The following is a 27372-nucleotide window of genomic DNA, read 5'->3' on the forward strand; positions in this document are numbered from 1 at the left end:
CCAGGTTCAGGAGACAAGATCTATCTTTCACAAACCTGAAATGGGTGGGGTCCAAAGTTTGGAGGTTACCAATGTCTTTGTTTATGAATTCCATGATGATACATTCCATGGCCTTGCAGACCAGGCTCATCAGGCTAATAGGGTGATAGTTCCCAGGATCAGTGGTGGCTCCACCTTTGTGGAGTGGGATAACTGTTGCTGTGTGCCATTCAGTGGGCACAAAGCCTGACATGAGGCTGTGATTGAACATGGTGATTAGGTGGGGAGCCAGTTCGTTCTGAAGTTTATGTAAAACACAGCCTGGGATGTTGTCCAGTCCCATGGATGCTGTATGTTTGGCTTTAGAGAGTGCTGCTTTTACCTGTGAAGTTGTGATTACAGGGACTCTGCATTCTTCCAGTATAGATATGGGCCCTTTACGGGGTGAGAGGGGGGTAAATTTAGCAGTGAACCTATCTGCCAGGATATTGGCAATATCAGCTGGTTCTGTAATTTTTGTGCCATTGTGCTGTTACTCAGAGCAGATCTGGATGTTGCCATTGACATTCTTGACATAGCTATAAAATGCTTTGTGGTTGTCTTTAGAATCAGTGGCAATCTTGTTTTCATAGCTAGCTTTGGAGGATCTTATAAGGGATCTCAGCTTCTTGATGAGGCTGACCAGGGAGCTCCTCCACTCATGGGGATTTTACTCTCTTTTGCAACAATTTCTTCCTTCTGTTGTAGAGTTTGTTTATGGCAGGGGACCACCAGATTGGCTTCCTTTTTTGGAGGCTAGCGTCTTGGTTCTGTTTGGGATAGCACGATCCAAGCACTCATGTAAGTGCTTATAGAGTGCATTTGTGTAGGATTCAGTAGTCATAACTGCATTGTCCATCTGCATGGGTGTCGTGAAGTTTACCACTTCTGTCTTAAGAAGCATGAAATTGGCTTTGGAGAATTTTTTTACCATGGTTTCCTTAATGGGGGGTGGGGGCGGGATGTGGATATCTAGGGTGATAAGCTTATGGTCGGATCTGACCAACGAGGAGTTGATTTCAGGTGTGGAACACCAGTCAGTCATGTTGGTAATGACTAGGTCTAGGATACTGTTGCCCCTGGTGGGTGTGTGGATAAGTTGATCAAGGGCATTGGAATTTATGAATTCCAGAAAGCGCTGAGTGAAGGAGTTGGTACATGAGTAGTTTTCCCAGTTAATGGTGAGGTAGTTGAAATCGCCCAATATTAGGGTGTTTGGTTGAACCCTAATATTTTCCAGTATATCAAGAAAAGAGGCGTGGGAATCCTGTGGCATGGTGGGGGATTTGTAGCAAGCTACAATTTGGATTGCAGTTTTGCCCAGAGGTAGTTGCACCTGGATAACCTCGGCTGCATTATGCTGAGCAATTAGCCTGGAGGTGTGGATATCCTTAATGAATATGGACACACCTCCGCCTTTGGTGTTCCGGTCCAGGTTAAATGGTAGAAAAGTGTGGTATGAGTTATAGCCTGGTAATGCAGGGATCCGCTCTGGAGCCTTGAACCAGGTCTCAGTCACTGCACAGACATTGATGTTCTCCATTTTAAGGACTGCCTCAAGTGAGTGCATTTTGAGATTTAGACTTCTAGCATTGAGTAGCATTACCCCCAGTTCTTGCTTGCCTGTTCCTGTTATGGTGGTGAATTTGTCATTTGAACCTTGCCTAAAAAAGGCACTATAGGAGTGGAGGCACAAGAAGTGAAGAGAAACAATCAGTAAGTCAAAAAAAGTGTTCAGGTGAAATAGTTCTTAGAGGTGAAAGTTTTAGAGTAGAGAGTATTAGAAAAGAAAAAAAAATAGGGATTGAGGAGCAGAGAGCTAAAACTGTGAAGAAGAGACACCAAAGGAAAATAGTAGTCAAGAGAGGAAGGTTTTAGTAGAAGTAGAAACACAAGGCGGCTAAATGTATCTGCTAAGTGGAGTAGGAGTTTAAGGAAGAGGAATGGGACAAGTTAGGTTAAGGGAGGTAAAGAATAAGAGTGTAGGTTTGTTCCCAGAAGAAGACCTATAGAAGGTATTAGGAGGAGAATGAAGGGGCAGAGAAGAAAGGAGTCCAGGGACAAATTGTTTGTATGTAGAGAAACACAGAGGGGTGGTTGAGGTGATGTGCAGAAGCAGCTAAAAGTAGGGTATGCTTAACAAATGCTAAGACTGTTAGGGGAAAACACTTTACATACAATAAAATCTCAGAGCTAATTGGAAGTAGCAGTCCTCAGCTGGAGATGAGTCTTCCCTTGTATCTTGGAGTTGAGGGCAGTTGTTAACAGGGCAATTGAAGGACTCTTAGACCTAATGAAAAAGTAGTTGAACAGAAAAATAATAAGGTTTTTAAATAATAATTAGTTAAATAAAAAAAAAATCTTGGACAAGTATACTCTGTCTGCTATAGACAAATTATATGATGAAGTTAAGGAAAAATAGAAGTGCTTTACATGCTCCTATACCCAAAATATTAACCCCTCAAGCAGATAGTTCCAGATCATGGCAACTATTTATCACACCTCTTTCAGAATTGACTTTCCAGCTGACATGCAAGTCACAGACATTCAGTTTAAAACAACTGGAAAGATTTTACAGGAACAGCAGGAGGTAGTAGAAAAAGTAGAGTGAAAAGAAAGGCAGCAAACTGGAAGAAGGAATACCTTTTTGGAGAATCTCAGTAAAATTAAAAGTGTGTTCAACAATCCACATTGTACATATGCACGCAGACTATGCAAATACTGTAAATTCATGACAAATAGCCCAAATGAAATATTCCTAAATATAACAGTTCCTGGGTGGTAATGATTACTTTAATTGTCTGTCCTCTTGTGTGGCTTACAAAGACAATGTGAATCTTGTTCATCACATTATCTGACAAAATAACTAGAAAATAATAGCATAAATACTTGCATACCATCAGAACCAGAAAGGAAAACAATTATCTGTTTAAATATTAAACAGTTGCTCAGCTTGGGTAACCTGGAATAGCTCTGTTGATTGAAAGCTGCATGTAAAACTAATCTACCTGCCAAATATGAACTAGGAATTGCCATACTCAAAGTAGGTTCATGAGGCTGGAAATGGATAACATGATGGTAAGGAGGAGGCTGGACATCCTAAGTATCTAAGAGACAAAGTGTAAGGGCAGTACAAAAAAGCCACATGGCTTGGGTTCCAGAGTCTACTAATTGGGAGGAAGACAGATAGGAAATGGTGGGGGAATTGTGGTGAGAGAGAGGCTTCAGAAGGCAGTGAGGGATGCCATCAGAATTAGTGACAGATTCATGGAAATCACTCCAGTGTATTGATAGTTCAGTATTCATAATCTCAGTCTATGCCTCACAGCAGGATTGGGATAGTGAAGAAAAGAGTACATTCAGATAGCAGTTACAGGACCTACTAGATAAAGCAGGACAAAAGAAATGTGTGTTGATAATGGGTGATCTGAATGCTCATATCAGGACAGACAGTATAGGAAATGAGGACAGTTTGGTTCTACATGGGTGGGATGACTGGAATAAAGAAAAAGAAGCTGCCTTTCTAGACATCTGTCTGGCAAATGGCTTGATGGCAGCCAATACATGGTTTAGAAAGTGAGACAGTCACAAAATCACATACAAAAGTGGCCAACATGCAGACTTCCTCCTAGCTAGGAAAGGGCACTGGGGTAGAAAAGTGATTGCAAAGTCATTTTCAGTGAAACAGTCAGCCCACAGAATAAGCCACTGGTTGCCACAAGGCTCTAAAGTCAACAAAGACCAGGCAGAAGACTGGAGAGAAAGCAAACTAGTTCAAGGAATTACTCAGGGCTCTAGCATCTCAAGAAGAAAAAGAACAAATAATTGGAGTTGAAGAAGAATGGCAGCCCCTCAAAACAGCATATGCAAGGACTACAGAATAGACGTGGCTGAGCCAGGTATGGAAACAAGGTACAAAAGTAAAGCTGGTGGTGGAATACAGAAGGCCAGGAAGTCATCAAAAGAAAGAAGGAGTGCAGGAAAATGTGGGTGATAGAAAAGATGGGCCATACTGATTGACTAACAAAGAGGTGAAGAGAGGAGTTGCAATAGCAAAGAACAAGGAATCAGATGGACTCCACCAACATCTGGAAAGTGACTCAGTGGATGGCACAAAGAAACTCTATCAGATTGCTAGGAAAAGATAGAAAGATAAAGAAGATAGTCAGACACCTTTCAAAAGGGATGCCAGCAACAACTGCTGACCAGTCCACAGGACTTCAAAGGCAGATGGATATAGTACTTTCAGCAGCTTCTGAAGGAAGAACACACCACAGAAGCTGTACTGTTCCAGACACAGCCCAAGATGAGAGTCAAGAAGGAGCCCACCCTAGAACAATGTTAAAGAAAATGAAGTCAAGGGAAAGCAGCTCAGATGATGTCACAGCAGATCTGAACATGATGTTAGGTGAGAAAGGGGAAAAATGGCTCCTGAGGGTACTCATAGCAGTATGGAGAAAAAGGCATATTCTGTTCAACTGAAGAATATTCATACTAGTTCCAGTGCTGAAGAACAAAAAGGACATTCACGACTGTGGGAAGTATAGAGGGATCAAATTCCTATCACATTGCATGAAAGTTCTGGAAAGGGTGATTGATAAACAAATACACAGAGTAGTAGACTGCAAGATGGGAAATTAGTAGTCTGGATTAAGATCAGGATGCAGCACAAACAACCCGATATTTGCAGTGAAACAGATACTTGAGAAGAAGCTATAAATAAGAAAAGAGCCCGACTGGACATTCTTAGACTTGAAGAAAGCATACAACAAGGTCCCAAGAAAGCAGTCCTGTGGTGGTTTGAAGTCCCAGAAACACTGGTAGAATTAGTGCAAGCTATGTACAAGGACCTAATGACTCAAATATGAACAGTGTTTGGTCTTACATTCTCAGGGTTCAGCTCTGAGCCTGCTGATGTTCATGCTGGTGATGGACTACATTAGCAAACCTGCCTGAGCGGATATGTCACCAAAACTGCTGAATGCAAAAGATGTGGCATTACAGGCAGACTCTGAGCAAGAACTTCAGCAAAAGGGCAAAGGGTAGGGGAACGGAAAGCAAAACTAAAGGTACATGGGATGAAACTGAGTACATATATGACAGATGTAATGACAGCAAAATGGGGGAAATCAGAAGAAGCTGAAAACTGAGATATAAGTGAAAACAGTGGTATAGGTTAACAGTTTCAAATATTTGGGAGAGTGGTTGAGGAGAAGGGAAGTCTGCATGAGTAGGTCAAAGCTAGAATCAGAGTGGCTGCAGCCAACTGGGACAGAGTATCAGAGGTAGTGCATGACAGAAGAATGCCAAAGAAGGTGATAAGTAAGGTGTACAAAAGAGTGGTGTGACCAGTACTACTGTATGGTACAGAAACCTGATCAGTAAAGGCAGAGCAGTTCAGGAAGCTAGCAATGGTGGGACTGATCTGTCTAAGATAAGTGACAGGATGCATACTGTGGGCCAGATGAAGAAATGAAGACATAAGCGCAGAAGCTAAAGTAGCTCAAATTACAGAAAAGATCAAAGAAAACAGATTACAGTAGTTTGGACACATATGCATGAAAGCAGAAGACAATCTGGTGAAGATTTGAGACAGACAGGAAGAAGACAAGAGGAAATGAGGGCACCCATCAAAGAGGTAGATGGATTGTGCAAGAGAAGACCTATTACATTCAAGCATGAGTGTCAAAAAAGGTAGAAGAAGTGGCACTGAATTGAGAGAGATGGCAACAAGTGACATGACACCCCAACCCAATGTAAAAAATATGTAAAAGGGGGTTGAGGAAGATGATGTGGAATAAAATCCCAGTATATGTGAGGCAGAGCACCTCGCTGGCCTTGTTCAAGAGAAATCTTGACCAATGGATGGGAGATCGCAGATATACCCCAGGGATTACCTCAGTGTCACTGCTCGACAGAGGCACAGCAAAATAATGGGTATAGTTCCCCATACTAAAGGGGTGGCGTAAGCCACAAAACTATGGGCTAGGCTTGTAAATGCCCTCGGGCAGATAGCCTAGTATGAACCTATGAACCTATGAACCTATGATAATTATGCCTAGTTCTGAGAGATTGTAACCAATATTTTAGTGGGGTATTGTATTGAATGACTTGGCCTGATCAAGGTATTGTATGCACTGTTTTCCTCTCATCCACAGCCTAGATGACACTCTTGAAGAAGTCTGCCAGGATGAGTGGGCAAGATCTTCTGTTAACAAAGTCAAACCGGGATGGGTCCAGTGTCTCCAGGTTGCCAATGTCCTTGTCGATCATTTCAATGATAATTCATTCCATGACTTTGCACATCAGACTTGTCAGACTGATGAGTCTGTAATTCCCAGGTTGGTTGATGGTCCATCCTTATGAAGAGGGATGACAGTTGCGGTCCTCCATTCACCTGGCATGTAACCTGTTTTGAGGCTGTAACTGAAGAGTGCCTCAAGTGGTCTTCCTAAGTCATATTTTAGGTTATTTAGAAGGCAACCGTGCACATTGTCAGGGCTTATTAAGCAGTATTTTTGACCTTAGTGAGTATCACCAGAACCTTCTCCCAGTTGATAGTTAGGGGGATATGCTAGAAGGGATTTCACATTGGCTAGTGGGGATGGGGCAGCAGTGGGTGAATTTAGAGCTAAATTTTTCTGTCAGTATATTCGCTATGTCACCCTGGTCAGCAAAGAAGTATCATTTACCACCAGGTCTGCACACGACTTTAAGGTTCCTGACATAGCTGAAGAAGGTTTTGCTATTCTCCTTAACATCAAAGGCTGTTCTGACCTTGTAACTGGCCATGTTGGACTTTATTAGACATCCTATTTTTTTGTTTAGTTGAATCAGAGAGCTCTTGTCTCTATGAAAGTTGCCCTTTGTGATTTTGGTCATGACTTCTTTTCTTAAGTTATATACATTGTTAAGTTAAGGATTCCACCATTCACTCCAATGATTAAAGATTCTTGTCCTATCTTCTGCCCCAAGTTCTGACAGAAAGCCCAGATAACTCTGTCAAGTGATTTCTGGGCGTCAAAAATCTTCAATGCCCAGCCTACCTCCTCTTTCAGTTTCTACCCATTCCACAAAGATATTTGAAATTACTTTTGTTATATAAAAAAGCTTTTTTAATCAACGGTTAATAACATGGTTGCATACCATCATCCTGGTAAAGTTGTTCAATAACATAACACAGTGTGTAGCTAGCATAGTTAACATCAGCTTCAAGCATATGAATTAATTTAAGAAAACTTATGTTAAATTGACATATTTTATCCTCATAATCAGTCCGTCCACATAAAAATCATAGGATACACAACATTCCATAGTATAGAACACTAAAACAATAAAAATCAGCAACTAATTAAACAGATTACATTTGTGGTGGACAACATTATCCCCTAATTAACCTATTGGCTCCAAATTTTAAACATAAAAATGCATCAATACTGAGAATACTTAGCCATATTTATTTTAGGATGTGACCAGGCCTTAAGTGTGTTAGACCACTTTAAACTTTCATTATCCAGCTTTCCAGCATACATTCCCAATTTGCAGTGTCATGATAAAAAGCGAACCACTGTTGTTCTGATCCAGTACTATTCAATAATATTCTTTGTGAACCCTGGTTATTGGATATTAAGTAGCCGAAACCTATAATCCTCTTTGTAAGGTAATGTTATTCATAGTGCCCATGCTACACCCTGAATCACTTGTTTCCAGTTTTATAACACTTCCGGATAAACGCACACCATGTGAAAATAATTGGCTCCCCTCTGGTTACAATGCCAGAAAAAAGCCACCATACTCCACTACTTTCTTACATAATTGGAGGGTAGGGGTTGCCACCTTTTCAAATGGCCAAAGAGGGACATTTTTGGGACACACATCAGATTTTACAGGCCGACACATACCCATGGTCAGTACAAAGGATATTACTTAACTTTATTTCCTAAATAAAAGCTTATTCTTGTAGCAGTTTAGTTGCTTATTATGTTTCGTGTAACATTTAGGTATTTTAGATACAGAAATAACTATCTTATGCAACTATTACATACAATATGGGACATAATGATGATTCTACCATTATTTGCACAGCTTCCTCTCAATCTGAACTCCAGTCACTTACACAATCTACCTTTTCAACCGTTGAACAGTGGTTCTCAAAAAGATGTCTTCTCCTCATCCCCAAGAAAACTAAACTATTACTATTCTCACCTACACACAAATCTTCTCAACTAAACTTCACTATTACTGCTAGTGATAATTCCCACATTTCCCCCGACTCTACTACCAAACTGCTTGGTGTTACTATTGATAATAATCTTAACTATGATTATCACATCAATAACACTATAAAAGCAGTTAATAAAAAGATTAGTTCACTGTACAGAATTAAACCCTTCCTTACACCCGAAGCACGGACCACCCTAGCACATTCACATCTTATCTCTACCCTACTGTATGCTTCCTCTATTTACACTAATCTCTCTAAAAGCAACCTAAGGAAACTGACTACATCCTACCACAATATAGCTCATTTTGCCACAGCATCCCAGTATAGAACTCACCACTGTCTAAACTTAAAACACTTACACTGGTTGGAACTTCCTAACAAGCTTATCTATCAACAACTCTTAATAGCACATATTCTATATCAACCATCAAAAACAACTGCGCTTAGCAACCTCTTGACTCCCTATAATAACCTGAAACAACTGCGCTCCACCGAAAAGCTACAAGTCAACACCACTAGAATTACAAATGCTGCAGGTAACTGCCTTTTCTCCAACTCAGTAGGCAAAATATGGAATAACCTCCCCTCACACATTTCCTCTCTAGCCTCCTTTCATCTTTTTAAAAAACAACTTCTTTTACACCTGAGCAACTTCTGGCTCTGCTATTGTACCAATCCTGACTAACCTACTTTCCTCTTTCTACTATCTAATTTCCTTATTTCAAAACTGCAATCTTTCTCTGAGATCACAAACGACTTAATGTCTCTACTGCTACTACTGTTCTCATATTTCAAAAAAAATAAATAAATAAAATGTACATACAATGTCTTTTACAAGTATGTATATACATTTTAAACTATGTAATACCCCATCCTTACATATTTGTACTGTAAGTAGTTAATGCCTTTCTCAATACGTAGATGGCACTATTTGTTCTTTATTACTTGATCTAGACTAATATGTATGCATTGTTGCTCACTGTCTGTGTCACAAGCATTTATTGTAAATGTTTAACATTGCTTTTATTTGTGGAGCTTTTCTCCCCGGGCCTCCACTGAAAATGGACATTGATCCAGCTGGACTAGCCCGGTCAACAAATGTAAAATAAAATAAAATAAAAATAAATAATTATGTCCTACAATCTCAGGACATTTGCCCTTTTTAATATTTTTTGTCAGGACATAACTGCCCAAAGAGGGACTGTCCCTCTCAAAGTGGGACAGGTGGTAACCCTATTGGAGGGTTGTCAGATGCCACATGTACAACATTTTCATGATGGTGAAATGAGCTACGGCTGGCCAAACATAAGCTTGTAGTCACTTATGACATCTCACCCAATCCTGCCTCCTCACTGGCTCTACTAGCATGTTGTTCCACTTGGACAGCATTCTATTCAAAAGAGCTGCCCAACACTAAAATAAAAACTTCACCATGACTAAAAGTACCCTTATTATGAGAAGTATTATTTCCAAAAAATAAGCTCCTTGACAGTTTCATTATAAATAAACTTCTTATATCAATATCCAGTAAACAAGATCTTAACTGCAAATATTGCCAGTACCAGACTCTTAGATTAGAGAATGTATTCCTTATATATTCCAAGATTCCAAGGGGAGAATCTGCTGGGATGTCTCACCCCATATATCTTGATAATAACCCCACTAGCTTCAGTCTGGCCAATGTGTGCCTGACCCTCAATTTGAATTAATGGATTATGCTAAATACATGCTAACACAGAGCTCATCTTATTCCAAGCTGTCTTCTAAGCTACCCAGGTGTCAAACCATAAATATAACACTGCCGGATCCCAAATTTTTACAGCTGGGGTAGCTGGCAATCTATACTGGCGATGCTGTCTAAGTCAAAGTTTCACCCCCACACCACCACCAAGGGTTTGCTCTGTCTTCTTCTGGCCATGAGAAACTACCAGTCACTAGCTGCTACACCATATCCATAGAGAAAAGGAATACTCACACCTCCCTCAGTCAGTAATATAAAAGGCCTTCTTCTAGCTAATCCTTAGTGCAACACAGCTAGCTGGAATTTTGTAAATAATTATATGTCATTTGTGAATATCAGCATTATTTGTATAAGATGCCTGTGTTACAAATGTATTAGAACTGTATGTTACGTGCATATCAAACTGCTGGGACAGAAATGTGTGTTGAAAAGGTTTTTGCAAAGTGCCTTTTGAAATGTAACCATGATCTGCCCTACTGGAATAGAGCAGAAATGCGCATGCACTATTGTAGCTGTTTAAATGTATATATTATAAGAGTGGAAACCGAAATACAGAAGGTTAACTTCAGAAAAATAGCTGAAATTAACTTACTTTATGGATACACAATAAAAGATGGTATCTTTCAGTTTTCAAGGCAGCTAGGGACTCAGAGTCTATGCTGAGAAGATTTCTGTATTGCCTTTAGGGTGAAATAATTACTAGTCTTGAAATGTGGAGGAATGCAATTGTTTTATGACTTTCAGCATCTGCCAGAGATCTGAGGTCTAGTTATTTTTATAGGTAGATGCTAAATACTGCTAGTTTCTAGCAGTGTGGGGGGGGGGGTATCTGGGAACTACAGTCAGATGACAAGACATCATGTCATTTTGCAAGGTATTTCAGCAGTAATATTTGAGATATTAATTTGAGAAGTCTCTTAGAGACAGAAGATTCTGTATTCTCTCTTGGACCTGACAAAAACCACTCACCACAACATCTGCCTCGCTCTGTAAGTACGTTTCTAGGGTATAGTAAGTCTCTTAGATACAGTCAGGAATATAACAAATCTTAGTTTACATATTTTTCTTAATTTATTTGAGACTCTCCTGCAATGTTGTTTTAAATATTTCTTGTGGTTTTGAACTCTGATGTCACTGTGAATATATATTTACTATTACCTTGTTCTTTCATTATTTATTATTACATATATTTAAACCTTTCATTCTGGCTGATCTGTGTAGAGGGGTCAACTTTGTAATTTTGAAATACGGAAATCTTGAAATTCAGTATTTTGAAAACACAAAGCCGAAAACCCAATCACAACTCACAAACTTGAAAACAAACAACAGCGAAATTCAAAATCCCGTAACTACGCTACACATACAGCACACACACATAAACATACACAAAACTCCCCCCCCCCCCACTATCAAACAAACTCATCTAAACTACATAAAAGCAGGGCGGCAAGCCCCCCACCCCCTACTTATATATTCTAATGCTGAGATAACACAAACGGAAGTCACACACACACAGTTTACAGTCCCTCAAACACACACATAACAGTCACAACAGACACTTACACACACTAAACCCCTAACCAACATACTTACACACACAAACTTACCAAAATTAACCCCAAACATCCACACACTGTACAGCCAAAAGCAGAAGTTCAAAATATCCATGCTTCAGTATTTTGAATTTCATGCTTCTGCCTTCTTCGAAAATGTGAGTCTGTGGCTTTGTAAGTTCGAAATACTGCAAATCGAGATTTCAGTATTTCAAATTTACAAAGTGGACCCGTGCAGAGATATTTAAGTTTTGAGAGTGCTTGCATGTTTATTTGGTGACACTGTGTGGACCACTCCCAACAGCCTTTCTCTTGGTCAAACTACCATTTGTATTAATATTAATATTACACATTAAGATTGGACACCATTTGTTAAGGGCATTAAAGTAGCTGATAAGGAGTTGACTGGTGGCAGTGTTAACTATCTTATAGTCTGGGCAGAAGAGGGCATAGCTAGAAAACCTGTGCCAGCCTCTCCCAGGTGTCCGTATGTGTGTGCGCATGTGTTTGCATGTGTGTGCACATGTGTGCGCATGTGTGTGTGCGTGGGTGTGTGTGTGTGTGTGTGTGTGTGTGTGTGTGTGTGTGTGTGTGTGTGTGTGTGTGTGTGTGTGCATGTGTAAATCAAAACTCAAAGAGTGTGTGTGTGTGTGTGTGTGTGTGTGTGTGTGTGTGTGTGTGTGTGTGTGTGTGTGTCAGCTACTTGGGCAGGGACACAAAGCACTGGTTGGACAGAGAGGGTGCTGGTAGGTCTTGGCTTGGTCACTCATCTGAGATCTCAACTCTATAGCTGTGCCAGTGATGTCTTATTGGGGAACTGGAGAAAGAGTGAGAAATCAGCCCCAGACTGACTGGGGTCTCTGTGTGCTCTTAAGGGAAACTGCACTTGATGAATTGAGGTTCCTTGATTACTGGTCTAGTGGTGGGGCATCACACTTAGGACTCTACCACTCCAGACAAAATCAGATATTAATGTTGGTATTTTCTTAATATACAGAGTGAACAGTGCCTGGGAAAGATGCCTTAATACAAATAGTACTTTGGAAAGAATCCACATTTTACTCAGTTGCACATCACTGAGGAAAGGCAAATTATTTTTTTCCACTGCCCCTCCCTATCTGTTAATTAGATTCAGAATGGCTGAACATTACTATGCACTGTCGCCTCCACTAATGTGGCCATCTTAATGTCTATATATGTACACTAAGAACCATACAGGGGATGCAACTGTTACTCTGGCAAAGAGCAAGTGCAGCCTCAAAAAAAGGAAAAAGACCCATTTTGGTATGATTCACCCTAAGGCACCTACTTAACTAAATACATTAGTTGAAACTTCAAGAAGGCATCTTTATTCCTCCTACAGGGAAGGTATCAGTGAAATAGTCTCCTAGCTCTGCTAGCTAACGTGATTTTTATCTGGACTAGTCTTTTGTAAAATAATAAAGTCTTCTGCTATAACTACAGCAAACAAGGGCTGACATCTCTTTTAAAAAGTTTATAAAAGTTAATGACCAATCCATCTAAACCTGGGAGTTTCCCTTTCAGTTAAGACATCAATCACTTCATACAATTCCTGCAGTGACAATGGATGCACAACAGTTGCTACCATGACCTCTGACACTTGGTTGGACGCAGTCCTACCTGACCTTATACAGAACTATTCCTTCAACCCCCATTCACTGCATGTAACTCATGTTTCATATGCTTTAGTGAATTTGCATAATCAGGACCAGTAATTATTAGTCCCTCACCTTTCCTGAGGGCTTTAATCGTAATCTCATTCACCCTCTCAGTGCATCATTTTGCTAAGAGTGTGGGGGATGGAATGGCCTTCAAACAGTAAAACAAACTATATTTCTTCCTTGACCAAAATAAATCAAAATAGTACTTGTTTGTATTCCTGTTTCAAACATTTTATTTCCCAGCACAAAATCTTGTCACTGCACCTCCTCACTTTGAAACTGACCCACAGCAACTAGTGATATATCCAATAACTTGCAGAGGAAAGGCCTTTAATGAAACATACATCTACATTTTTTGGTATCCATGTCCCAAAAGTATAATAATTGAGTTACTATCAGTATCCCAGTCATAATCCTCTATGTTGACAGAGCTAAATAGGTTACCCACAGGCAGACAGACAGACTCCCTAGAAATAACATATAATGTCATGGACCCCTTGTCCAACACTAATTAACAAGTCCAAACAGCACTTATCATCTTTGACTCCTGTATAAAGCCAGCCCTTGAAAACCATGTTGCTTCTATTAAAACACTTGTCTAAGCACTTCCATAAAGAAAATAAATAAATTAAAGACAGGGTCAGACTTAGTAACTTTGGAAGGCAACACAAACTAATCAAGATTACTAGTCCTTTCTAGCCGTCAGGGCTGGTAACTTGGCACATAAAAATCAACTACCAATCATTAGCGGACCGGAGTTCCACTGTGGCGACCCCTAACCGGGAAAAGCCGAAAGACACAACAACAACTAGTCCTTCCTAACCCTACAACAAAACTAGAAACTAAAAAGGGTAAATCAACATATCTGTGCACTAAACTAAATTCCACATTAGCAAAACCCTAACAATTCTTCAGAGCAATCATGTATGTAGCATATTTCAGTAGTAATAACAATAATAGCATAGCCAACATAAACACACTTAAGGACTTAAAATGGCTCTAACCTCTGCAGTAAACTCTGTTTTTTAACCATTCATATCAATCTAGCCATAATACAACCTAGCATACCAAACCTCCTACCACTGTATTCCCTCCATACTTATCCAAGGTCCAACTATCCAACTTGCAGATCTATCACTCTCTTTCTCTTACTCTCTTTCTCTCACTGCCTGCTGAATGGCCTCTCCCATTTTATTTAAAGGAAATATCAGCAATGGCTATCAAAAATATTTAAAAAATAAACAATAAATTTAAACCAAATTCAAATGGCTTACTCCTCTGTTCCTGAAAATGTGTGTGGAAACACTATTTAAGTCATTAGCTTATATCTCCAGCTTATCAACTCTAGAATTACCCACCCCTACCCATTTCAAACACTCTGTCATATTTCCATTTCTTAAGATCTCATCAGCCACTTTAAAGGAGGACTTTTATTCAATATCCATCCTCTGCCCAATCACAAAGCATTTGAGAAATGTAGGTTCATTGGTTCATAGGAGGTTACTAGGATAATGGCCCTAGGTCCTTTACAATCCCAGCCATGTAATACTCATGTTCCCTAACTGACCACTGTTAGATGGTTCCCTAATTGACCATTGTTAGATGGTTCCATAATTGGCCAATGCTAGATGGTTTGATTGTTTGCAGAGTGAATCCATGATCAGCATTGGCTGCTCCTCTCTATGAGTGACATAGGGGCCACCCCAGGGTTGAATTGATGGCCTCCAATCCAGTTAGGGTCATTGAGGAGCTCTGCTTAATGTGAATTGGGAGTTTATTCCAGAGTAGAGGCAGTCTTGTAGAGACATGTCTGTCTCTCCAACCTGTTTTGTTTAAGTCACAGGCTAGGTTGAGCTCTCTGAAGCGAGTGACTCTTGTTCAATTTGATTTGTGGACTTGCAGCATTTCCATTAGGGCAGGGTCAGAGGCTGCTCTGTAAGCCTGTGATGTTATCTGGTCCCATAGAGGCCATGTTTTTTAGCCTTGGAGAGCATGGATATTACCTGCTTATTGGAGATACTGTGGAGTGAATAGGTGTCAGATATGCTTTGGGGTATGGCTGGAGGGAACAGGTATGTGAAGTTTGCACCAAATCTGTCAGCTAACAGGTTGTCAATTTCCTCAGGGTCAGTGTGAGTGGTACCGTCCACTATGGGTTTGTCACATAGTTGGGTATTCCCTTTTAGATTTCAGATATAGCTAAAGAATGCCTAATGATTCTTTCTAGCTAGGGAAGCTGATTTAGCCTCATACTAGCTTTACAGGACTTTACCAGATATCTGATTTGCTTGTTCAAGCTGTGCAGGGTATTCTTTCTCTGTTGACTAAGCTCCCTCTTCTTCTTAGATATCAGTTTATTCCTTTTTTCACATAACCTGTTTATACTCAAGGTCTACCAGGGTGGCTTGTTTTTATAAAAGGACTTGGTTTTCGATCCTGTCCGGGACAGCAGAGTCAATACAATTGTTTAAGTGGTTATACAGGGCGTTTATGTACTCCACTGTATAGGAGTCATTGTTGGCTGTGTTAGAAGGGGAGTTTGAAACTTTTCAAACCATCACTTAGTAGGCTATAGTTTGTTTTGGAGAAGTTTCTCATTTTATTGCTCCTGTGGAGGTGTCAGGTCTGATCATTACTTCAAATGAGAAAGATTTATGGTGTGACCTTACTAGGGAGGGCAGAACACAGAGGATAGTGCAGTGACCCTCTCGACCCCATTGGTGAGTACTAAGTCCAGAACATTTGAGTCCATTGTGGGGGTGCACACTAACTGATCCAGGGCATTTGTACTAACAAAGTCCAGGAATCTCAGGGCGACCAAGCTTATGCTCACACATCACCCACTCAATAGAAGGATAGTTGAAAGTTCCCATGACCAAGGTGTTTGGCTGTATAGTAAGTGACTCAAGCAAGTACAGGTAGGCAGTGTGCTTCTCATGGCTCATGGTGAGGGACCTGTAGCTAGCAATAATATGGTTGGATGTTTTACCTATAGTTATTTAGACCTGGAGTAGCTCAAGAGATTCACACTGTTTAACCAGTCTTGTGGTGTATTTGGATTTAATAAAGATGTGTCCACCTCCACCATTAGTTCTTTCACACTTGATTTGAGGTCTGAACATGTGGAAGGTATTATAGCCTTGCATGGCTGGGGTGCTCTCTGTGGCCTTGAACTAAGTCTTGGTGACTGCACAGATATCAGCATCTTCCATGGCGAGGAGAGCTTCCAGGGAGTGCAGTTTCCTGTTTAGACTCGTAGCATTAAGCAGCATAACCCTGAGGTTGTCTGTAGTGGATTTTTTTACATTAGAAGTTTTGTTGTTTTGGTATTGCTTTCATCTGTTGTAACAGACGTCATCAGAACAAAGTACACCTAAAATAAAACCAATTAAATACTCTAAATGGCACCAAAACTGACTTGCTCTCATTTAAAAAGACATACAGCTATTTACTCAAAATAGTATTTTTACAGCTATCAAAAAATCCATTAGTTTCATCTATCAAAAACATACTCAAACAATTAATTATTAAAACTTATTAAAACATAGGAATCAAAATTATAATATTATAATAAATTACTTGAAATAACCTATCTATTAAGAAAGTATAAAAAAGGTTTAATATTAATAAAATCATTAATAACTGGGAATCTCGTGGCATCAGTCATAATCTGCCATTTGCTTTCTTTCATAGCTAACAAAGCTTTCCAATTCCCACCGTATGGTGATATATCAACATTGTCAATAATAGAAAATTTAAAACAATGTGTATCCCCATAGGTAAAAATATGTCTATATGGGGCATTGTTGGAATCTTTCACTTTAATCTTTTAGATGAAACTAATGGATTTTTTGATAGATGTAAATGATGAAACTAATGGATTTTTTGAAAGATGTAAAAACACTTTTTTGAGTAAATAGCTGTATGTCTTTTTAAATGAGAGCAAGTCAGTTTTGGCACCATTTAGAGTATTTAATTGGTTTTATTTTAGGTGTACTTTGTTCTGATGAAGTCTGTTACAACAGATGAAAGTGCTTATCCTATTGTTTTAGTACATCAATAAAATCTTTTTTGTGTTCCTGTTCGAGCCGTGTTCAAGTTTGTGGAGCTATCTGTCAGCAGCATTTTCTTTTGGACATTATTTGTTGCTTTTGTTTGGAGATTACATTGTTTTGGTATTGCCTAAAAAAAGCACTATTGTGGAGGCAATCATCTTTGACAGTAGTCAAAAGACTAGAAGAGACAGGTGAAGACCATCTCTGGGAAAGCCGTGTGGTCTGCCAACCATGTCTTCCCAGGCTGAGAAATACTGCATCCCTCTGGATTGACACTAAAAGCTAAGTCAATTGTTAAAGTCAATTATTTTTTGTTTATATTGTGGCATGAAGGTAGAATGTTACTTAGGGCTAGGGACATACCTGTCTGGGACACATAATCTGAGAGTTCAGTCATGTTTCTCTTCATATAGTCCAGGGAGGTACATCTCAAGTTATTCACCCCAACATTACTATAACAGAGCCATAATGGTAGTTTTTATTGAGTGACTTGAGTGTTTGTGTGATTTGATGGATCCTGGCACCTGACTGGCAGTTAACTGTGACCTTCTCCTTGTCCAGCCTGGTGAGGGGGGTATTTGTGTGCCTCACTATGGAATTTCCTATGAAGAGGACATTTGATTTTGAGGTGTTCTGCCTTAGGGGCTTATTCACTGAGACACTGGTATGTGTGTTGTTATGTCTAGTAGATTTTGGTCGTGTTCTAGTATGTGTAAGTTGTTTGCACTTGGGAGGTCTCTGGTCTTTTTGTAGGCTCTTAGTGAGTGCCTCCTCATATGTGAGTTTATGTGTCATGACTTTATCTTATGTGAGAGGAGAGGTGTGTGTGCTGACAACCTGCTTGATGTCTTATTTATTGTTACATGAGAGGATTGAGTCCAGTTTCATAACATTGTTGCATCTCTCACATAATGTATTTGTTTGCTGTAGGAGCAAATGGTTGTCAGTAAACGTGAGGTAATTACTACATTGCCTCAGGATGCCCATGTAAATCAGGATGTTTGGAGAAATGCTGGGAAACTGACTGTCCATTGTGACTGTCCATTGTAGCAGGTTAAACTGTAAGTACTGTTAGGGGGTGGGCAAGTTGGATCAGCATTTGCTCTAGGATTAGCAAGGGGACTTATTCTGTTGAGGATTAGGGATTCAAAAGCATAACAGTGCTGCTCAGTGCTAAGCTGAGTTGCCCGCAATGCAGCCGAGAAGCCTGGGAGGGTTTGACTGACTGTTCAATAGGGGAAAAGTTGCATCTAAGCATTTGCATCTATATAGGGCACAGTTAATCCCCGTTGCATGGTGTCCAGCTACACGCAAAATGAGGCTTAAATGTATGTGAATTTAAACAGTTTTAATACAAACTACCAATAGGAAAGTCCCACACAGAGCCCTATTCCAGCAATCCCCAGCTCAGATGGGTCCTGATCTACACACTTCTGCCACAAGGGGTGCAGAAAGGTCCTCTTAATGTGAGATGGCTGGTTTTAGTGCTCAAGTGATACCAAGCAGTCTAGGTTCAGCAAGTCTGAATCTAGCCTATGCTATTTAAGGCAGAAGTAGCAGTGATACAAAATGCAGAATGAAGCAGTCATAGCAGCAAGAAACAGTAAAAATGTAGCAGCAGTTCAATAGAATACAGTAGACAGAGTGCAATACATGTTTAAATTAAACTTATTTTAGAAGATTTTGGTGAATGCCTTGGATTTCTGTTCAGATGCGCTCCAGATCTCTGGCTAAGAACACCAAACTCTGAGCAGCTCTGGTAAACTGTGTAGACCACAAATCTTCCTAATGTATAATAACTGATTTGGATCCCAAACCAGAACTAAGACACTTTATGATCAGCTTTTTTACAGATCTAATAAAATATGGTCTCTTAATAGACTTACATTATGAATTTAGAAATGGTCACAAAAACCCATTCAGCTTTCTATCAAACTGTTTATTTATTTATTTACTTATTTATTCAAGTATAGGTTGACCAGAGTAGTACACTGCCCCATCAAGACCTTTATAGGCTTAGTCCAGGTGTACTATACACATAAATATAATTCAGAATATTTTCCACAATAACTACAAGTATTTAAAAATCATGTGACATATTGCATGAGTTAAATATGATCTATATTGTAAATCTCCTATTCCATGGAACAGGGTTGGCTGGCTGAGGCAACTTTCATAGAAATCTGTAGAGCCTTTCAACACACAGACTACACCATTCTAGTTTTTAAGCTGAACAAAGTTATATATGGGTCAAACACTCTTACCTAGGAAAATAACTATTTATCAGATAAAACCTTTCTAATACAGTTAGGTCACTTACCTATAAACACTGGTACCTTCTCATCTGGAGTCCCTCAGGGCTCCATCCTAGGCCTTGTATTACTTTCACTATTTATTAATGACATAACCAACATCACTCATCCTGATAACATAGCCTTTTATGTTGATATCATCATTCTCCTTCATAGAAGTCCCTCTCCATCAACAATCTGACCTTTACTTCACTTCTTTTCCCTGTGCAGATGGCTAGCTAGCAACAAAATTAATAACCCTGAGAAAACTTTCATGTTTTTGGCATACAACATAAACTCTCTTTAACCCATCTGCTCAGGTAAGCAAACTTCATCAGTAGAGAAGTACAAATGCCTTGACATTTTTTTGGGCCAATCATTGTTATTTAATCCCCACACTAGCCTAACAGTTGCTGCTTACACCCAGCTCAATGCCAGTTACTCCATGTAAGATCACCTTAACAAGGAAGCCAGACATCCGCTTGCTAAGAATGTTTTCATATCCAGGTTAGAATAGACTTTGGGCCGGATTCACGAAATCTCTGTGTAAGACTTAATATGTCTTACTCGGAAGCTGCAGTTGAACGGTATGACATCAGCATGTCATGCATATTCATGAGGGCATGCTAAATCATACCCTAGGCTAACAGGGTCCTTGTAGGAAAGTAGGGGGCGTGTCTGAATGCCGAGTACTGCAAAGGGACATGCCCCCAGAAGAGTCAGAGGCCTGAAAGTAAGCACCCACGAGCGAGTCCTTAGAAATGTCAAGGAACACAACACCACACATCCCCACAGACTAAACCCTACTGAAAATGTGTAAAACGTAAAAATAGCAGTTTCATTTTTTTTTTTTAATTTCAAAAATGTTTGCCCGCATTTGCACTCATTTGCGTGGGTATGCCCTTCGCTCAACCACAGTTAGCAGACATTGAAAAGCATATAAGATCTACATATGCAAAATAAGCTAAGTAGCAATAGCGTAGCAGTAGAGATGTTGGCCAAAGAGGAGGTAGTCACGGTTCGAGCCCCCACAACATCATTCACCATTTTTATTTAAATAAGTATGAAACAATCCCCTGACACACACATATATATATATATATATATATATATATATATATATATATATATATATATATATATATATATATATATATGTATATAAAACTATAATTTAAGTAAAATGTAATGAAATGGGCCATGTATTTGTGAAGAAATCCAACAGAATCATTTATAAAAAAAGGATTATAATTGCCCATAGCTGAGCAAGGCTTTAGCAAGCTGAATATGAGTGCCCGTAGGTGAGCAGCACTTTAACAAGCTGCATATGAGTGCCCAGAGGTGAGCAGTGCTTAACAAGCTGCATATCAGTGCCCGGAGGTGAGCAGCACTTTAACAAGCTTAATATGAGTGCCCGAAGCTCAGTAGTGCTTCACCCAGCATAATATGAGTGCTCATAGCTAAATAATGCATTACCCAGCGTAAGCCATTTGCGAGGAGCTGCGCAGCGTGCCAACCAGCTTACCGGCGGGCAACATTGGGCAAGCTGTATCAAAGCCGCCTTTACACAGACACACCTCCTAGCCTGTCTAGACAGTAGTAAAATAAAAAAAGCAATGCCAAGGGTCAAACCCAGGATACTGTGCACTATAGTCAAAGTACTGAACCACTAAGCCATGACAGTTGTACTGAGAAATACAGTATTAGCATATATATAGGAATGAATGAAAATAGAACTATGACAAAGCAGGTTTGCTTTAAGCTGATAAATATCCAAAATGGCCAATCAGAGATAAGTGCGGGAAAACCAGCATATATAAGCCCCATAGGCGGGAATGCACACCATTACTGATTGTGGTACCCATTTGCAGTCAGGATGGCAGGTGCAGGAGAGGGAAATTGCTTTAGAGCACAAAGGTGGGGTGTTGAGGAGTCAAAATATATGGTTTGGCTCCTAGTCCATGATCATGAAGCACAACTCATGCAGGGCCAGGTTCAGTGGGGAGCGTATAAGCCAGAGGCGTGTAACCAGTTGGCACATGATCTCACCATTGCCACAGTCATTCTGAGGACTGGTGAACAGGTCCATCACCATCATGCGGACCTGAAGCGACGTAAGGAGGACCAACTGAACCATTGGATCCAGGAGGCCCGCCAAATTCCCAATGCCCCACTACTAAGTATCCATGTAATTACATATGTAAGAAATGCTATCCTAGACTATAGTATGGAGAGGTATGTTCCAATATTTCTTCATTTATATTACAGCTGCAGGTGTCCGTTCCGCGAATTGGTGAGCCTATGCTGATAGGCTGCTGAGGTTGTGCCACCAGGCAGGTTAGTAATTATTTAGCTGGTATTGTTATAGAATATAAGTGAGACAGATTGTAAAAGAGTTAATTGTTGTAACCCAGTAATAAAGGTGAAATAAGCCTAGAATAAAGATTCTGCTAGTATTGTAAGATTAGATAAGTGATGCAGCCTGGAAAAGAATGTATTGCAATCCAATAATAAAGATTAAACAAGTCTCAAATAGAGTTTCCACCTGTATTGTAATATCAGATAACTGCTTCAGCCTGAAAATGAGTGGTAATCAATCAACAAAGGATAGACAATTGTCGAATACATCCTTGTAAATTCTGCCATATGAAATAAGTGAGTCAGCTGGAAAGGATTGTTGTAACCCAGTAATAAATGTTAATAAAGCCTAGAATTAAGTACCATTCTGAAATGTAAATATAAAATAAGTAAGAGAGTGTGAGAAAGACAGTTTGAAGCTACCAAGAAAGCTGTAATAAGTCTGGAATAAAGGTATACTGCAGTCGCTACATAATGAAATGAATGAAACAGCCACAACCAAAGAGTATAATGTCTTAAATAAAGTACAGAACCTGGACTGTGTCCATCCCACAATTTGGATATGTTGCTGTACCCTTGCATTATGGAGATAGTAAGGCTGTATGAAATGCTGAACATCCACAGTTGTCTAGACCCATACAAATCAAATGTAGCAGGATTCTGTACCTGAACACAGCCAGATATGAACATATATGAATAAAAATGGAATGTATATTAATGTAGCAGTAACATCCCCATCATCAACATTCCTATGGTTACATACAGGAAACTGTACTAATACATGTAAGGGATATATATCTGCATCTACTAGGAAGGCACAGTATATGTATAGGTAGTGTAAGTTGTTAATGTAATATTTCTCCACCCTACCCTATTTTCACAAATTATGCCATTCCTCACCAAATTGGGTATGTATATTCACAATTAATTCCCATGGACATTTGTCCTGTTGGTTCATACATATCTGCATGTATGTTGATGCATGTGCCCTGTTCACATATCCAAACCTGATGGCCTGTTGCCACCAATCAACCCTGCATGCTGTTGGAATGTGCACTGTTGTTCTAAATATGCATGTGTTATGCTTGCTGCTCAATGTTCGGAATTCATGAGTGTTTGGTTAATGGGAATACTGATGCATGCTGTTACAACTAATTTTGAATGGTGTTGTTTGTTACTAAGCCAAAATGCCATAAAATACTGCTAAACACAGGACCACAGGGAAGGCGGGTTCCAGCGGACCCACCTCTCCCACCTCAGCTGGTGAGTGCACCTGGCACCAGTGCCCAGGCCGGGACCTCCTCTTCCTGTGCCCTGTGCCACTTTTGGGTGGAAGCGCTGCAGGGGATGGGGCTCATCCCCCCCTCTGCAAGCATGGCCGGAGGAGAGCCTCCACTCACCCTCCATAGGGTCCGGTCTGTGGTGCGTAGTGAGATCAGGTGTTCTGTGACTGATCCCCTATGCCAGCTCGAGGCAAGAGTGGTGCAACTCACAGGTATGCCTGTCCATCCTATCCAGCCACCAGTACAGCCCTGGGCTGTGAAGGCGCAGTGGTAACTGCCCATGGGTGGGGATCTCAGTTCCACTGTTGCCATCTGTGGGCTCATGGGCTCGCGATATCCAAACATCCGTCCCCGTCAATTGTGTTCCCCCCCACATGTGTCATACTCCACCCCTGTATGCATCTTGTTTGTCTTGTCTGTTAACCTCCCCAACCTACCTCCCCAAATATACCCTCTTCCTGTACCTCACATTCCACTCTCACCTGAAAAAAAAATAAAAAAAGGCACTCTGTTCCCACAAAAAAATTACGCCCCATACATAGCTGCACAATTTGCACACATGTCCGCTGGACATGTAAACTGATAATTCTAATTGGCAGTACAAAATATTTTGTTGTCCTCATCCCTCTCTCAGGGGTGGAAGGTTTCAAATTTCACACCAAATTTCAAACATATGCACAGCTGTTGCTAATAAAGAAATGGGCAGCTATGGACCTTCCCTACACCCATCCTGCACATCCCGAGCTGGTTTCCCTACTGTCTTTCCCTCTTTGTGCCCCCTTTTTCACCACTTTCCTATTTCCCCATTTTCTTTTCTTTAAAAGAAATTATGGCGGGTGTTAGCGGGAGTAAGCACTTTTAAGCAGTAGTCAGCGGGTGTGCACTTGTGTGTGCTTAGCTAAGCGTAGATAACAGTAGCTAAGTGTCGTGCAAACTTGCGCAAACCCGCTTACAACTGCTTAAAAGGGCCTTAGTCACTCTGTATGACAAGGCCTGTAGTCTGCTCATCAGCAAAATAAAATATCCCTGTGAGTCACGAACCCCGGACCTTGGAAACATTAGTCTGCATGAATTTCCACTGAGCCACAGCAGATATACAAGAACTTGGTGCTGAAAGAAATATATCATGAAATACAAGGAGTGAATGTAAAGGGATAATAGGAAGGCCATTACACAAAGCTTGTTCTGTGTATCTTTACTGGCAATTCTTGTGGAATTGCATTACATTAGTGTGAGAAGAGAAACAGCCATGCTAGTAGGTAATAATGTTATAGTAGCACCTTACAAACCCCACACAGTATCAGAGCAGGATAAACACAGCCATATTTGAATAGGTAAGAGGCCAGACCTCCCAACTGTGACTGATTTACAGGGATGTCCCTGATTTGCAAACAACTGTTACCTGTGCCCCACTGACTCCCTGTGAAATGTACTAACAGTAGGCAGAAAGGTAGGGAATCCCACATAATGGTAACTGTCAATAAGTTAAAGTAGACACTACTTGCATGTCAGAAATGGAGTAGTAATACATATGCTCAAAATACCCCACAGTCACAACTGCAGAATATCTGAAATATATCACGGGTGTATCCCACTGATATGTACCTTTCCCTGAGGCTGGTCAAATATATACCTGAGAGTATCTGAGGCCTGCAAGTGTCAGAAACACACAGGCATATCAGCCTGTCTGCTGTTACATACTCTGCAAATAGCGGTAGAATTACTTCCACAAGCATGCCCTTATGTAGGAGTACAACACAGAAGTATCAAGGGATGTAGCCATTTAACATACTAATGACAGTATAGCAGTTCACAAGCACTGCATGTGCCTGATATTCATAATTGTTAGTACAATATACTTAGTTGTCCTCACCCCTCTCTCAGGGGTGGAAGGTTTCAAATGTCACAGCAAATGTCAAACATATGTACAGCTATTGCAGTTAAAGAAATGTGCAGCTATGGACCTTCCCTACACCCAGCCTGCACATCCCTAGCTGGTGTCCCCACTGACTTCCTGCTTCCTGCTTACAACGATTTAAAAGTGCCTTAGCCCTAGTACTGCTCAGCAGCAAAATAAAATACCCCTGTAAGTGTCAAACCCCAGACCCTGGGCTCACCAGACTACATGAAGTGCCACCAAGCCACAGCAAACATATAAGAACTTAGTGCTGAAAGAAATATATCATGCATTACAAGGAGTGAATGTAAATGGAAAATAGGAAAGCCATAGCAACACATTCCAGTAAAGACAAATATCAGGCATTCAAGGAGTGAATGTAAAGGGAAAATACAAAACCCATAGATACACATTGCAAGAACTACTGTTGTATGCCAGTTAATCCTCAAATCCCACAGGTAAGTACATACTCCCATGTAAACAGTGTTAGCATTAGCAGGTGTGAGTTAACATACACACTGAGAAGAGTGAAATGGAAGAAGCAACAGTCAGGTTTCAGTACAACATGCATGTCAGTGGCTACAACACAGCGTTAGATATGAGAGATATACCAACCTTCTGACTCACACAACAGTGTCCACAGCAAACCAGCATGGTCCCCACCTTGCAAAATTGAAAGGCCTACGCCTACCTAACCTATCGTTTTATAGCAGTGTCCTGAAATCACAGTGAGAACTGCAATTACCACACAGCAGGCTGCATGCAATTACTAAATGCTGGCCACCAATTGGTGCAGAGGCCATCACATGCACATGTTCAGAAACCTACAAAAGCAGCCTGCACTGCCAGTCCACACATGCAATAATATAATTGCAGCAACTGGAGGGAGAGAGAGAGAGAGAGAGAGAGAGATAGATAGATAGATAGATAGATAGATAGATAGATAGATAGATAGATAGATAGATAGATAGAGACAGAGACCAAAAAATAAATAAAAAGCAAGCCAGCAAGCAAGGCAGCACACAAGCCAGCAAGCAAGCCAGCAAGCCAGCAGAAAAAAAGCTGTCAGAGACAAAGGTAATGTAAACTACATAATCTAATAATCCATATACTGTGAACCCTCCATATGTGTTAGCAGTCTGTATCTATATGTATATGCAGATGTGCATAGGGCAAGGGACATACTGCAACTGTTAGTGAAGGCTGGACATACATATGTAGTTGAAGGTTGCTATGTGCACATATCAATGTAGGTTGTAGTGTGTGGCATTGAAAACAGCATGCAGTGCAGCTATATGTCATGTGGTGGTGAACTTCTGTGGGACTGAGCCAGTGAGGCCTGCTACAGCTATATGGCCTGAGGACAGCATAATGCATTATGCACAACACTGTACAATATGATTACAGAATGGTATGTCTCACAACTGTTTCAGAAGTGATATTCCCACCAGGAAAGTTGGGCAGTCTATGTACATATACATGTGCATGTATATGTACAACAATGGATGTTTAGAAGTGTGTGCGTGTATCTATAAATATATATATATATATATATATATATATATATATATATATATATATATATATATACATATAGCCATATATCAATATCAATATATATATATATATATATATATATATATATATATCTATAGCTACATATCCATATATATATATAAATATATATATATATATATATATATATATATATCTACATATCCATATATATATATATATATATATATATATATATATATATATATATATATATATATATATATATATATATATACACATAGATAGAGAGTTATGTACAGATAGAGATATGTAGATAGATAGATAGAATATGTATCTACATATAGATATAATAGATACATACATATATAGATATATATGTAGATACATACATATATACAGATAGATATGAATGTCTGTATATATATATATATATATATATATATATATATATATATATATATATATATATATATATATATAGTGGTATGTATATATATATATATATATATATATATATATATATATATATATATATATATATATATATATATATATATATATATATATATATATATATATATATATATATATATAGATATATATATATATATATATATATATATATATATATATATATATATATATATATATATATATATATGAAGAGAGAGTGAGAGAGGGGGACATGGGGGCAGATGTACTGCAACAGGTGCCTGGTGACCAAGGCATGGACTGAATACCAGTGTTGATAC

This window comes from Protopterus annectens, chromosome 5.part0 (assembly GCF_019279795.1).
Source record: "Protopterus annectens isolate FY-2018-M chromosome 5.part0, PAN1.0, whole genome shotgun sequence".
NCBI classification, from domain to species: Eukaryota; Metazoa; Chordata; order Ceratodontiformes; family Protopteridae; genus Protopterus; species Protopterus annectens.